The sequence below is a fragment of the Mixophyes fleayi genome, chromosome 4 (assembly GCF_038048845.1).
Source record: "Mixophyes fleayi isolate aMixFle1 chromosome 4, aMixFle1.hap1, whole genome shotgun sequence".
Classification (NCBI taxonomy): Eukaryota; Metazoa; Chordata; class Amphibia; order Anura; family Limnodynastidae; genus Mixophyes; species Mixophyes fleayi.
The window spans coordinates 314062963-314076334 of record NC_134405.1 but is presented as its reverse complement, the minus strand read 5'-3'; positions in this window follow the sequence as shown (position 1 = coordinate 314076334).

Sequence of the window (13372 nt, the reverse complement as noted above, 5' to 3'; positions counted from 1 at the left end):
AACCACAGCAGTGCCGCAGGGCCTAGGTATCTTACTGGGGCGCGCTATCACCCTGATTGCAGAGGCTGCAAGTACCCCTTTTCCTCGTATTGCGGTCCACTGCTACCACCATGGCCCACTTAGAAACAGGGCCATCGTGGAAGCGTGGCATCTCTTCTCAACGTTTGTGCTTGTGGCGACTATCGCCCCTGCCAGGCTCACCCCCTCAGCCAAATAACATGTTTCTCCCTTATACCCCTTATTCTCATGGGGCTTACTATAATCATTGGTGTCAGCAGGGAACTGGGAGGGAGGTAACCCCCCCAAGTGGAAAGCACTGCAGTCCCCCTAGAGGACGCAGAGGGAGGGAGCCCCCTTGCTTTCCTGATAGCCCGAGAGTGTGCTGTGATCCTACCTAGATATGGCAGAGATGCCCGAGTTGCAGCTGCATCCCGGACGTCGTTGCTGGAAATAACATCCGTTTTTTCTTCGACCTCAGCGTCGCACAGGTGCATTAACCCTGGCACTCGCTCTCCTGACCTGGGGGTGAAGGTCAGAAGTTGCCTCAGCCACTCGACTGAGGTTAAGCCCACAGCGGCACTTCTTCCAGAACGCATAGTGGCATCAGTGAGTGGGGGTATGAATAGAGAAACAGGGGAAAAGGAAAAGAAGGGAGGATTAAAGAGACAAAAGGAGGGGGGGGGGTGGAGGGGAAAGAAGGTAGTACCCACCAAAAGTGGTCAAAGACAGGGCAACCCGAGACAGGTACATGGGCGCCCAGGGCACATTGATAGGCGTGGGGGGAAGGGGCTGTCAGAATGCCCATGCTGACTCCTGTCCAACACCGAAAGTGCCTACAAAGGGCACATGAGCTCCAGAACTGGACCATTGAGCATGGAAGAATATCGCCTGGTTTGATGAATCGAGCTTTCTTTTACATCATGTGGACGGCCGGGTGCATGTGCATCATTTACCTGGAGAAAAAATGGCACCAGGATGCACTATGAGAAAAGGGCAAGTCGACACAGGCAGCGTGATGCTATGGGCAATGTTCTGCTGGGAAAACTTGGGTCCTGGCATTTACGTGGACATTACTTTGACACGTACCACCTACCTAAACATTTTTGCAGACTAATTACACCCCTTCATGGCAATGGTATTCCCTGATGGCAGTGGCATCTTTCAGCAGAATAATGCGCCCTACCACACTGCAAAAATTATTCAGGACTTGTTTGAGGAGCATGATAAAGAGCTCAAGGTGTTGACAATCTCAATCTGATCGAGCATCTGAGGGATGTGTTGAAATAAAAGTCCGAGCCATGGAGGTCCCACCTCGCAACTTACAGGACTTAAGGAATCTGCTGTTTCACAAGACCTCTGAAGATGTACCACAGGACTTCTTCAGAGGTCTTGTGGAGTCCATACCTCAACGGGTCAGAGCTGTTTCGACAGCATTTAGGCAGGTGGTTTCAATGTTGTGGCTGATCGGTGTAGAACTGCTTTGTTTTATATATATATATATATATATATATATATATATAGTTTACACACCAGAATTGCAGGGACAAGTGATGACCCCGCCCACTCCATAGTTACACAACAGAGCTACAGCGCCGTTAGTAGTGAATAGTGAGATCAATGTGTTGTGCAAAAGGTGATTGATAATGCTCTATTTATCTCATTAAATCATGCTCCTCCGGTATCCTGTCACATTATTTATGGGCCTATTTATTAATTAATTAATCGCAACGATGACAGATGACTTTTTGGATGAATTAATTAAAGAATCATCTCAGTACAGCGCGTTCAATGTGATAGAACTGCAGTAGTCTATTTCTCCCCCCCGGTTACTACCGCAAAGTGGCAACAAGAATGACACAGGATTGACACTCATTTTAGGTCGCGCATGTGCAAAGCCAAGAAGGCTGCAGTGTGAGATCTGAAGGCGTTCTACCCCATTCTACCCAATGCTCTCCCCATAGGGTAGAATGGTTAACTCCATCTTCAGATGGCGATAAAAATATATTGTTGCAGTCATCTGGCATTTTGCTGTTGTTTTTATAACGTAGGAACCTTTTGCTTTCCTCAAAGTGTTTTCACATTGCTAGTTCTGATTGGCTTTCACTTTCTCATAGAGCCAATCAGAGCACAGCCAGCTATAGTCCCACACTCAGTCAGCTGCCTGCATGAGCATTGTGTATGCAGCACAGCAGCTGCAATAGTCAGTCACTGGTGGCTGACAGTGTTGTCCTCTCCTGTTCCACCTCTTCCAGTGAGTCACCACTCCACACCCCGCCTTATCCCTTCCTAGTCCCATTTAATATTGATTATAACAATTTATTTAGTTATAAATATATACATACCCATATGTGCCAGTATCTCTGAAGAGGTTAAGGGTAATTTGCAGCCCTGTTGAAGGTTAAAGGCCACCCACGTGATCCGGAAGTGTATCAGATTGCCTATCACTGTTAAACATGTTTGCCTACTCTACCGGAAGATTAGGCATCCTACCGGATGTGATGGAGGCACAATGGCACAATTTTGCGCCATTAAGCCACGTTCTCTACTATGAAATGCAGTGATTTTTTGCATTTCCTATCTGGGGCCAGGGCCACACCACCTCCTACCCCGTCACATGATCTCTCCTCCAGGAGCTCCCGAAGGAGAGATTTGAAAAGTCAGCAAGTATGGTGTTCTATATTGTATAGAAGTCGTCAGTGACTTCACAATCATTTAATTTACAGTAGAGTGTATTTTCCCATATAGGAAACATGTTTCACGTTATTGCTGGACAACCTGCCATCATACATCTTAGAACTATAACAGGAGAGCAACAATGATCTCCAAAATAGTTTATTTTTAATTTATATGTGGTGCAAATACCTTCTCCAGCAGACTGCAGCATTCACCTCCCTTAGGGGCTTATTATTAAAGTGGGAATATTATTATTAGATAGCTATTTACACTGATGCTAGAATTAATTACTCACACTTGCCTACTTTTAAGCGCTGAAGGGAGATCCCAGACAAGGGGCGTAACTAGGGGGCAGGGCGCTGTCAATCTCGTTGTTTTGGCCCCAACGAGTGGGGCCAAAATGATGGGATTCACCACGAATCGCGTTGTTTTGGCCAGGTATTTGTCGATTGCGGGAGACTTGCCTGCTCTCCCGGGAGTCCAGGAGACCGACCCGTATTTCGGGAGTCTGGCAAGTATGTAATTACTGTAATCTTCTTCTTCTTATCCTCGTGGATAAAATTACTTGGATGCCCTAGATCAGTGGTGGACAACCTGACACCCTTCAGGGGCCACGGGGTGTGGCCCTTTAACCTTCAAGAGGGTTACACATTACTCTTATCTCAGTAATAAGTTAAAACTATACATTTAATCAAAGAAATAGACAACTGTCTGTAGTAGCATATCAGCAGACATTTCAAACAAGTTTTGGCAAACAAATTCGACAATAAAAGATGAAGGAGCTGGGAGCCACCACTGTAGGCTCAAAGGGCCGAATGTGGCCCTGTGGGCCATCTGTTGCCCACCAAAGGTCTAGATGGCTGGTGGCAGTAGCTGGTTGAATATTTTGCAGATGATGGTTTGCACAGCAACAGGAATTTAAAATTAGAGGTTATTATTAAAAAGGCTTCTTCTTAAAACAAAATTATAAAGTGCGTAGCTGTAAAGTTTATTTTATGTAACTATTTAAAACCCTCCGGGCTCGCTGCTTTCATCTCTGCGCTACATCATGTTTTTCACAATCTCTTCCTTGTTTCACACGAACTCTGATCAATTTCTATAACTCTTTTGCTTTCTACAAAGCACTTCCCACTTCACCAGACCCCACCTATTCTCATCCAAACTTCACCCCCACACCAGCCCATCCTAGTAATCCCTGCCGCTTGTTATGAGGGTAAACTGGAGAACTGTGGTTGGAAAAATGTTTGCGAATAAATACAAAGCATATTAATGTCTTGTTAAAGGTTTTGGTGGATAGGACTCAAAAAAAGCCAAATAAATTAGTAATTACCGTGAACATATCTACACAGTTACAGAGCTAGTAACTAGAAATAATAGTACCTGGGGCAAGAATGAAAACTGATACCCCTTGCACTCAAGTTTATCCAAATGAACCTAAAATATTCCTTTCCCTGTGCCCCCTTCAAATTATAGCTCCGGGCGGTCAACCCCCTGATACAGCTCTTGTTACCGCCCTAGAGTTAGTAAGGTTGAAAGAAGACACAGGTCCACTAAGTTCAAGCTTTCATAAATTCTAAAAGTGTTGATCCAGAAGAAACACAACAAAATCACCAATAAAGCAGTTGACAACTTAACATCACACATTCCTTGCGTTAATTATCTGCATTAATCACCCCCATGATAATGTCTAATAATCATAGCTATAGATGCCTTGTAAAAAAGGCTTCTAATTCATTTTTAGATTATGTTAATTAATTTGCTATCCTCACCTCCTGACACCTTTACAATAAAGAACCCTTTCCTGTGCTGGTAATGACCATTCCCTTTGTCATCTATCAGATTCTGAACCCGAACATGGACAAATATTTATATTGACTAAGGTGCCCTCTTACAATAGTCAAGAAACCTAGTTTCTTAACCTCTCTATGATTTAACCCTTTTCATTTTCTTTATTAATAACCTTGCTCCCCTCTGAACCCTTACAAGTGCTCCTATGTCCTTCTTTTGTGCCAGAAACTGCATCCCATATTCAACTAGTGACTTATACGATGGTTTGTATTACGTGCATTCATTTTTATGTATCTCTATATTAGCTTTTGCAGCCTTTGCCCTAGCACTGTGAGCTGCTACTGCGTGCTTTTAGAAAAATAGTGTTCCTAAGACCTAAGTAGTTTTCCTCCGCAGTTTTCACCAACTATATCATACTTGCCAACTCTCCTGGAATGTCCGGGAGACCCGAAATTCGATTCAGGCTCCTGGGCTCGTTGGCATTTCTCCCGCATCCTGGATTTCACAGAGAACCGCGTCAAATGACGCGATTCTCGGTGATTGACGCCATTTTGGAGGGTGGGAGGGGGCGGGACGAGGCCAATCACGTCATTTTGGCCCCGCCCCCCGCGACGTAAATTACGTTTTCACGGGGGCGGGACCAAAATGAAACGTTTGGCCTCGTCCCGCCCCCTCCCGCCATCCAGTCACGCCCCCTCTCCTGGAAACTTGTTTCCGAGAGTTTGCAAGTATGAACTATATTCTATTTAATGGGGGAAATTCAATTGTCGGCAATGATCCTAAGAACATAGCGGACACGTATTTTTACCGACATTACTGCAAAAGTAACGCAGATTTTTGCTCACACCTCTATGGGGCACGAGCAGAAATTAGTGTTACTTTAGTAAAAAAAATATATGTGCGAGGTATCTCCTGGTCGTTCTGGAGGCCCGTTGTGCAGATATTTACGGAAATGAATCTGCCCCAACCTGTACAGCACAGGAGCTATGTGCCTAGCGTTATATTTATTCATACATCACAACATTCGGAACAGGGATGTGGCCATTTTGAAGTGGGGGTGTGACTACATCACGAGGGAGGTAGACTGCACCCAAACCCCCTCCTTCCCTGAAAAACATAACCATTATTTTTAAATAAAATTAAGCATACACATAAGGGCCAGCAGTATCCCTGAAGAAGTTAAGGGTAATTTGCGGCCCTGTTGAAGGTTAAAGGCCGGCCCCATGCGGCCCGGAAGTGTATTAGGTTGCCTATCACTGTTATACTCTTATACTTGCCTACTCTCCCGGAATTTCCGAGAGGCTCCGGAATTTCTGTAGCAGGTGCATACATCACAGCTGCTCTCATCTCATTCCCAGAAGTCAGGCAAATGTTGGGGCAATTGGTATCATTTTTCCGCGTTAAATTTAAAAATGCCATTTCCCTGCCCAGTTTTCCATTTCATCTAAATCGTTCTAGAGTGAGTTACTGTCCTGCTGTGTGTTATAAACACTGCACAGCTTGGTGTCAGAAGCAAATATGCAGTTCTGTATGGTCATTACTTCTAACTGAAGACCACATCTTAAAGTATATGGGTCATGCAGTTTTGAAAAAATCTGACATTGATAGTACAGCCTAAGTAAAAGCCTATTTGCAATGTACTGTTATTAAAATATATATCATTATCAGCTGTAAACTGTGTTATGTAAATTAGCTGTTGGTGTAGTCTGAAGTTCCTGCGGCTCTCTGATCATGTGATCACTTAGCGCCATACTTGCCAACTCTCCCGGATTGTCCGGGAGACTCCCGCATTTTGCGAGAGTCTCCCGGACGAGTGTGGCAATCTCCCTGATAGGAAGGGGGAAAAATTTAGTTTAAACGCCGCGATTCACCCGGAATCGCAGCCCCGCCCCCTGCACGCCCACGTCCCAGCCGGCATTTCCCGGAAAAAGAAAAAAAAATGTTGGCAAGTATGCTTAGCGCTAATGTACTGAGAGCTAGCACCAGAGCTAGCACTGCAGAAGGGGTGGGGCTTAATGGGAAAGGGGTGGAGTTGTGTCCACATATGCCATTTGTGGGCGGAGTTTGTCAGAACAGGGGCTGGACTTGTCCCGCTTTTCGAGTTTCTGAATGTTGGAAGTTTTGAAGATAGGATAAAGAAATATCATCACTGCAAAGGCATAGTAATAACTCCTAACATCGAACTCTGGACAATATGTGCACGCCACTGCATGGGGGAGTGGTCACCTCAGGATGGAGACACTGGTCCTGAGTCGTTAAGGAGAGTAAGGCAAAAAAAGGAGTACATGCTCTCCGGGCCAAACCATGTTACAATGCAAGGGATGCAAATTAGTTTATTATTTTGCACAAAAGTTCAATACTGGCTGTTTTTTCATGTAGCACACAAATACTTACTAGCTTTATATTTACACTGACATTTAAAGTTGATCTAGGACATGACCTACCCCAACTATAAACCTGTCCCCACATTTTAAATTTACCTCCCCTCCAATGCAAAATGGTTTTGCCCAGGTGCAAAGTTACTCCTTTTTTATTCTTGGCTCTCCCTAATGACTCAGGCCCACTGAGTTGAAAGGAAAGAGAGTTTATTTGCTACCAAAAGTAGCAAATTAGTCTTTAAAATGCTACTTTTCTAGTGCTGATTAAAATGACTATAATTTGTCTTCTATTACACCAAACTAATGCATATGTTACTTTGTATTAGGCAGCACACTGCTATAGTTTATTCCCCCTATTTTACTGCTGAACACTTAACAAGAAGCACACCTACATTCCAGCACCACATTATAGTTTGGCCTATATTACTTTAGGATCAACTCTGTAATTATAATACCTTTTGCATTTTGCTCCTAAAATACTGCTCATCCAGCTTTATGAGAGTGAGGTGGTGTTGGCACTCTATTTTACTGTGTTTGTTACGCTGGTAGTTGAACAGGAGAGCAGAGGGGTAAGGTTGCCTCATGCACCTTGCACCAGTTAAGGGCAGCCTAGCACTGCGGAGGCGCTATGCAGGTCCTATGTGGTGGCCACTTCCCTTTTGGATGTGACTATGCCCCATTTGAGATACTCATTTTCTTATTTTACTCTTATTTAAGTGACCATATTTAGTTTTTATACCAGTGTTTAAGTGCATTTTAATTGCCACCTCAGGCGGCAGAGTGGTAAGGAAAACCCCAAATAAATTGCATTATTTGTGTGCTGACTGGTGACTTTGGCCCTTTAATACTGTTTTTATTCTTCCCCTTGATGAAGTGTGAGGTGTTAGTGTTTAGGCAAAAAAGCAAAAAACAAAACTCCTTGGATTCCATATCTCTATAATGGATGTCCTCTGATAATTATTATCATGCTGAGTTTTCACAACACCAGTCAGAGGTTAGGTGTGGTAACTTGGCCTGAGTGCCTGCTGCATTTTTTGTTTTGTAAATAAATATAGTCAAACTTTAATTTTAAATTTTGATGATATGAAAAATGTCTCGACTCCAGAATCAGTAGAAGGTTTGGTACCAGATAAGCAGTAATGAGGCTGAATCCATTATTGAAATTACAAATTTGTGCATTGACTTCTTTCTCTCCAGTGGGATGAAGTAAAGTGGACCTGTCATCTGCACATACTGATACCATATAGGACACACTGCCATGTAAAACAGTCTATGATGTAGGGCACACAGCCATGTAGGACACACTACCATATAGGGCTCAATGATATGTAGGACAGTCTAACATGTAGGGCACACTGCCATGTACGACACACTGCCATGTAGACACTCTACTATGTAGGACACACTGCCATGTAGGGTTCACTGCCATGTAGGACACACTGCCATGCAGAGCTCACTACCATGTAGGACACACTGCCATGTAGACACTCTACCATGTAGGACACTCTACTATGTAGGGCTCACTGCCATGCAGGGCTCACTACCATGTAGGACACACTGCCATGTAGGGCTCACTGCCATGTAGGGCTCACTACCATGTAGGACACACTGCCAAGTAGGGCTCACTGCCATGTAGGACTCACTGCCATGCAGTACACTACCATGCCAGACACTCTACCATGCTGGACACACTGCCATGTAGGGCTCACTGCCATGTAGGACACACTGCCATGTAGGGCTCACAGCCATGTAAGACACACTGCCATATAGGACACACTGCCATGTAAGGCTCACTGCCATGTAGGGCTCACTGCCATGTAGGACACACTGCCATATAGGACACACTGCCATGTAGGGCTCACTGCCATATAGGACACACTGCCATATAGGACACACTGCTATGTAGGGCTCACTGCCATGTAAGACACACTGCCATATAGGACACACTGCCATGTAGGACACACTGCCATGCAGGGCTCACTGCCATGTAGGACACACTGCCATATAGGACACACTGCCATGTAGGGCTCACTGCCATGTAGGACACACTGCCATGTAGGGCTCACAGCCATGTAAGACACACTGCCATATAGGACACACTGCCATGTAGGGCTCACTGCCATGTAGGGCTCACTGCCATGTAGGACACACTGCCATATAGGACACACTGCCATGTAGGGCTCACAGCCATGTAAGACACACTGCCATATAGGACACACTGCCATGTAGGGCTCACTGCCATGTAGGGCTCACTGCCATGTAGGACACACTGCCATATAGGACACACTGCCATGTAGGGCTCACTGCCATGTAAGACACACTGCCATATAGGACACACTGCCATGTAGGGCTCACTGCCATGTAGGGCTCACTGCCATGTAGGACACACTGCCATATAGGACACACTGACATGTAGGGCTCACTGCCATGTAAGACACACTGCCATATAGGACACACTGCCATGTAGGACACACTGCCATGCAGGGCTCACTGCCATGTAGGACACACTGCCATATAGGACACACTGCCATGTAGGGCTCACTGCCATGTAGGACACACTGCCATGTAGGGCTCACTGCCATGTAGGACACACTGCCATGTAGGACACACTGCCATATAGGACACACTGCCATGTAGGGCTCACAGCCATGTAATACACACTGCCATGTAGGACACACTGCCATGTAGGGCTCACAGCCATGTAATACACACTGCCATGTAAGACACACTGCCATGTAGGGCTCACTGCCATGTAGGACACACTGCCATGTAGGACACACTGCCATATAGGACACACTGCCATGTAGGGCTCACAGCCATGTAATACACACTGCCATGTAAGACACACTGCCATGTAGGGCTCACTGCCATATAGGACACACTGCCATGTAGGGCTCACAGCCATGTAGGACACACTGCCATGTAGGGCTCACTGCCATATAGGACACACTGCCATGTAGGGCTCACAGCCATGTAATACACACTGCCATGTAGGACACACTGCCATGTAGGGCTCACTGCCATATAGGACACACTGCCATGTAGGGCTCACAGCCATGTAGGACACACTGCCATGTAGGGCTCACTGCCATATAGGACACACTGCCATGTAGGGCTCACAGCCATGTAATACACACTGCCATGTAAGACACACTGCCATGTAGGACACACTGCCATATAGGACACACTGCCATGTAGGGCTCACAGCCATGTAATACACACTGCCATGTAGGACACACTGCCATGTAGGGCTCACTGCCATGTAGGACACACTGCCATATAGGACACACTGCCATGTAGGGCTCACAGCCATGTAAGACACACTGCCATATAGGACACACTGCCATGTAGGGCTCACTGCCATGTAGGGCTCACTGCCATGTAGGACACACTGCCATATAGGACACACTGCCATGTAGGGCTCACTGCCATGTAAGACACACTGCCATATAGGACACACTGCCATGTAGGGCTCACTGCCATGTAGGGCTCACTGCCATGTAGGACACACTGCCATATAGGACACACTGCCATGTAGGGCTCACTGCCATGTAAGACACACTGCCATATAGGACACACTGCCATGTAGGACACACTGCCATGCAGGGCTCACTGCCATGTAGGACACACTGCCATATAGGACACACTGCCATGTAGGGCTCACTGCCATGTAGGACACACTGCCATGTAGGGCTCACTGCCATGTAGGACACACTGCCATGTAGGACACACTGCCATATAGGACACACTGCCATGTAGGGCTCACAGCCATGTAATACACACTGCCATGTAGGACACACTGCCATGTAGGGCTCACAGCCATGTAATACACACTGCCATGTAGGACACACTGCCATGTAGGGCTCACTGCCATGTAGGACACACTGCCATATAGGACACACTGCCATGTAGGGCTCACAGCCATGTAAGACACACTGCCATATAGGACACACTGCCATGTAGGGCTCACTGCCATGTAGGGCTCACTGCCATGTAGGACACACTGCCATATAGGACACACTGCCATGTAGGGCTCACTGCCATGTAAGACACACTGCCATATAGGACACACTGCCATGTAGGGCTCACTGCCATGTAGGGCTCACTGCCATGTAGGACACACTGCCATATAGGACACACTGCCATGTAGGGCTCACTGCCATGTAAGACACACTGCCATATAGGACACACTGCCATGTAGGACACACTGCCATGCAGGGCTCACTGCCATGTAGGACACACTGCCATATAGGACACACTGCCATGTAGGGCTCACTGCCATGTAGGACACACTGCCATGTAGGACACACTGCCATGTAGGACACACTGCCATATAGGACACACTGCCATGTAGGGCTCACAGCCATGTAATACACACTGCCATGTAGGACACACTGCCATGTAGGGCTCACAGCCATGTAATACACACTGCCATGTAAGACACACTGCCATGTAGGGCTCACTGCCATGTAGGACACACTGCCATGTAGGACACACTGCCATGTAGGGCTCACAGCCATGTAATACACACTGCCATGTAAGACACACTGCCATGTAGGGCTCACTGCCATATAGGACACACTGCCATGTAGGGCTCACAGCCATGTAGGACACACTGCCATGTAGGGCTCACTGCCATATAGGACACACTGCCATGTAGGGCTCACAGCCATGTAATACACACTGCCATGTAGGACACACTGCCATGTAGGGCTCACTGCCATATAGGACACACTGCCATGTAGGGCTCACAGCCATATAGGACACACTGCCATGTAGGGCTCACTGCCATATAGGACACACTGCCATGTAGGGCTCACAGCCATGTAAGACACACTGCCATGTAGGGCTCACTGCCATATAGGACACACTGCCATGTAGGGCTCACAGCCATGTAATACACACTGCCATGTAGGACACACTGCCATGTAGGGCTCACTGCCATGTAGGGCTCACTGCCATATAGGACACACTGCCATGTAGGGCTCACAGCCATGTAAGACACACTGCCATATAGGACACACTGCCATGTAGGGCTCACTGCCATGTAGGGCTCACTGCCATGTAGGACACACTGCCATATAGGACACACTGCCATGTAGGGCTCACTGCCATGTAAGACACACTGCCATATAGGACACACTGCCATGTAGGGCTCACTGCCATGTAGGGCTCACTGCCATGTAGGACACACTGCCATATAGGACACACTGCCATGTAGGGCTCACTGCCATGTAAGACACACTGCCATATAGGACACACTGCCATGTAGGACACACTGCCATGTAGGACACACTGCCATGTAGGACACACTGCCATGTAGGACACACTGCCATGTAGGGCTCACTGCCATGTAGGACACACTGCCATGTAGGACACACTGCCATATAGGACACACTGCCATGTAATACACACTGCCATGTAAGACACACTGCCATGTAGGGCTCACTGCCATGTAGGACACACTTTCAACCACAATCCTGAGATCACGATTTAATTATTTTTAATTTATACATTTAGCTATATAGGAATTTGGATAGACTAATATACATTATGTAATACATTTATATAGATATACATTTATATAGATATATTAAAATAAGTAGGTAGCTACAAACATATTATAACAAGGAATGACCAGCATACTATACTGAGCCATACAAATAGCACAATTCACCGTTTACTGTTCTGCATTTTAACAAAGTAGAAACAGCACCTGTCCTGGAGAAAGAGGAAGTCTGGTAACCGTACCTGTCTAGTTCCCAACATTTTTAATTCATTTTCAAGAACACAGTAATGCGGGCAATGTAAAATAAGAGCATGTTTGAGTGATAAAGTGTTATTATTTGTGGGTGGTCAGGGGCAGGTGTAAGTAGCGGATGATGAAGATGACGATAAACACCAAAACTGGCCATAGATTAAGATTTGGCAGGCATATTAAAGCCAAAAATATTTATTTATTTATTTTTTGTCCGCATGTTGGAAAGTTGTTCCTGATGTATTATTCAGGTTTTTCAAGTTCAAATGATGCAATTGCGTTCGGAACATATAAAATAAAAGGTTTTTGTACATGTTCGCAAGTTGGAAGTGTCTGAGGGATGTGTCTGTTGTCAGGCTACTCTTTCAGACCCGGACACATCTTCAGCTCTAAATATGGCCTACATACACACACACTTTTTCAATGGCATTTTACGCTTGAGTTCCACTCTGAATCAGGCCCTATATATTCCGTTCTGTAGTAATCCAAAAGTAATGCAACAGGGGAAATAAAACCCTCACAGGACGCCGAGAACATGCTCCTAGCGACATGAATGAATAAAAAGGGCCCTGTTCGCAAATAGCCAATAAGAGCAGCTTGCCTCTAATTGGCTGGAGCTTGAGAACATTGCTCTGATATTTGAGCATATAAACACCTACTTGTCATCGATACAGTGACGTTCATTTGTAAACCACGAGGGAGCGCATCTGCAGGAGGGCCAAACTCTCTTTGCCTCCTGGTATTAGCAGTAACCAGCCTAGGCTATAGGCTCTGG